This window comes from Nannospalax galili, unplaced genomic scaffold (genome assembly GCF_000622305.1).
Source record: "Nannospalax galili isolate Female #2095 unplaced genomic scaffold, S.galili_v1.0 scaffold1012, whole genome shotgun sequence".
In the NCBI taxonomy this organism is placed as follows: Eukaryota; Metazoa; Chordata; class Mammalia; order Rodentia; family Spalacidae; genus Nannospalax; species Nannospalax galili.
The window spans coordinates 182,875-185,510 of record NW_008330324.1 but is presented as its reverse complement, the minus strand read 5'-3'; positions in this window follow the sequence as shown (position 1 = coordinate 185,510).

Here is a 2,636-nt window from a genome sequence, read left to right as displayed (position 1 = left end):
CCCACCCCATTCCGCCCCTCCCTCGGCCCCGACCCTCCCGCCGGCCTCGCCGAGTCCCGCCCCTCTGGCCCCGCCCCTCCCGGGCTCCGCCCCTGGAGCTGGACTTAAGTGGTTGTGAGCAGACGGAGGTGGCTGCTGGGAACCCAACACCTGCACGAGCGTGCAGAGGCGGCTGAGGACAACTCGGGGCTGAAGGAGGGAGGGGCGGGAACCCCGTCTTTTCCCCCGCACAGAACAGCGCCCGGGAGAAGGCCAGACCTTCGTAGGGACTTTGTCGGTCTCGGTCGTCACCCGAGGGGCGAGGCCGGAGCCGCGTTGCCGTCTGTGCCCGCGCCCGGCGCCTGGCCTCCCCGCCTCCCTCGCATTCGCCCCGGGGACCTTCTCTTGTGCACAGCCCACGGCGCAGACGAATGTGGTCCCTGGCCCCCACTTTGTGCCGCGTCGGTCCGGGCGCACTGGCTCCGCCTCCCCGAGGACCCCACTAGGCAAGCGCAGGCTGCGCACTGGCGGTTGGACGCCGCGGGTGGGAACCGGGCGGCAGCGGGGAGGGAGGACGGCGGATCCGGGACCTCGAGTTTCCGCGGCCCCCGACGAGCTCGGAAGTTCCTGCCCCTCCGTGGGCGTCGCCGCACGGCCGCTTCAGCGCTCGGAAGAGACCGGCGGCCCTGCTCCCTCAGGGTCTCCGGGACAGTGCCCCGTCTCGCCCTCCCTGTGTCCTCAGCGGGCTGGGAAGGAGCCGGCCATGTGTCTGTCCACAGTGTCAGACTTTATTGAATAGCAGTAAGTTGTTTGTCAAATAACCCCAACTTTACATGATCTGTAGCTGTGTGGCAATTACTGTTTTTTTATACTAATATTTATTTACTATTTACTTACTATTTATTATGAGACTGGATCTCACAGAGCTTGAAGTGATGACTTCAAGTGGCCTCAAACTTACTAATAACTGAGGATGACCCTCAACTCCTGATCCTCCTGCCTCCATCTACCCGAGTGCTGGGATTGCAGGTGTACACCATCATACCAGACTTTTTAATTTTAATCTTAATGACTAATATTAACTCTCAGATGACACATTATTCATCACACAAAATATACAGGAGACAGAGTGGCTAAGAGAGGGTTAAAGTGTTCAGAGAGGCTGTCCTGAGTCAGGAGGCCTTGCTGGAACCCTGAAAGCAGTCAGTAGGGATCTGGTAAGTCTTACTAACCATAGGCATAGGGCTGGTCAGGCTCAGACATGTCCTGGGACAGGCTGGTTCTAGGGGTCAATTTGAAGTGGGCTGAGTGTCCTGGGTAGGAGAGCTGTGCTGGAGTTGGGCACAAGGCAGGAGTCTTTTGCTGTGTCAGTTTCCCTGGATGAGGCTCATGAGGCATGACAGATGCATGACAGCCCCTCTCTTGTCTTGGAGCTTCTCCCAGGTGAGGGGGTCAATGTGGATGATGACAGGCTCACATGTCTGGTGCTGTTCCTGGTACGACTGGATTTGTGTGCAGGTATCGCAATGGTTAGTTTAGTTTGTGCCTCCTGTGCTGGAGGTTGTTTGCGTGTGTGAACAAGACTTGGAGTCATTCTTTCTTGGTACTTGTGTTCAAAATAGAGCAACTTGGGCGAGGCTGTTTCTTAGGTACAGCTTGAAAGCTGCTGCTCCATGCAATACAGCTTACTTCAGAGCAGGCCCGACCTGTTCCTCTCAGCCTATATTTCCCTGTCCTGTCCCCCTCAAACAAAGCCTTCCTAGACTTCCTTTTTAAAAAAAGTTGTTATTGCTGGGCGTGGTGGTGCGTGCCTATAATCCCAGCCCTAGGGAGACAGAGGCAGGTGGATCGCTGTGAGTTCAAGGCCAGCCTGGTCTACATAGCGAGTTCCAGGACACCTGGGGCTACAGGGAGACCCTGTCTCAAAGAGACGAAAAATTATTTGTGTGCAGATGCTTATGTACCATGACATGTGTAGAGGTCAGAGGACAACTTTTGGGAGCTGGTTCTCTCCTTCCACTGTGGATTTCGAGAATCTGACTGAGGTGGTCAGGCTTGGGTGGCAAAGGCCTTTTTACCTGCTGAGCCATCTTGAAGGTCCCCTCCTTTTTTATATACATCCTGTGCTAGATAACTTTAGTGTCAACTTGACACACCTTGGTTGAGGGACCCTCAGTTGGGGAATTGCCTCCATTGGACCGGCCGGTGGTCATGTCTGTGGGGCAGCTTCTTGATTACTGAGTGATGTGGGAGGGCCCAGCCCACTGTGGGTGGTGCCACCCCTGGGCAGGTGGGCCTGCGTTGCATAAGAAATCAGGCTGAGCAGGGGCCAGAGAGCAAGCCAGTAAGCAGTGTTCTTCCATGGCTTGTGCTCCAGCTCCTGCCTCCAGGTTCCTGCCCTGAGTTCCTACCTTGGGCTCCCTCAGTGATGAACTGTGACCCGGGAAATGTAAGCCGTATAAACCCTTTCCTCCCCAAGCTGGTATTGGTTGGAGTGTTTTGTCACGGTAATGGAGAAACAAGCTAGTACACATACCATCCTATCCTGCCCACAGAGTCCTGGCTGACACCTGCCATGATGGGGGTGAGGGGGAGGTTGGCCACTGGGTATGGGTACTACCCACTAATTGTTAGGAAACATGAACAGAGGGGCTGAG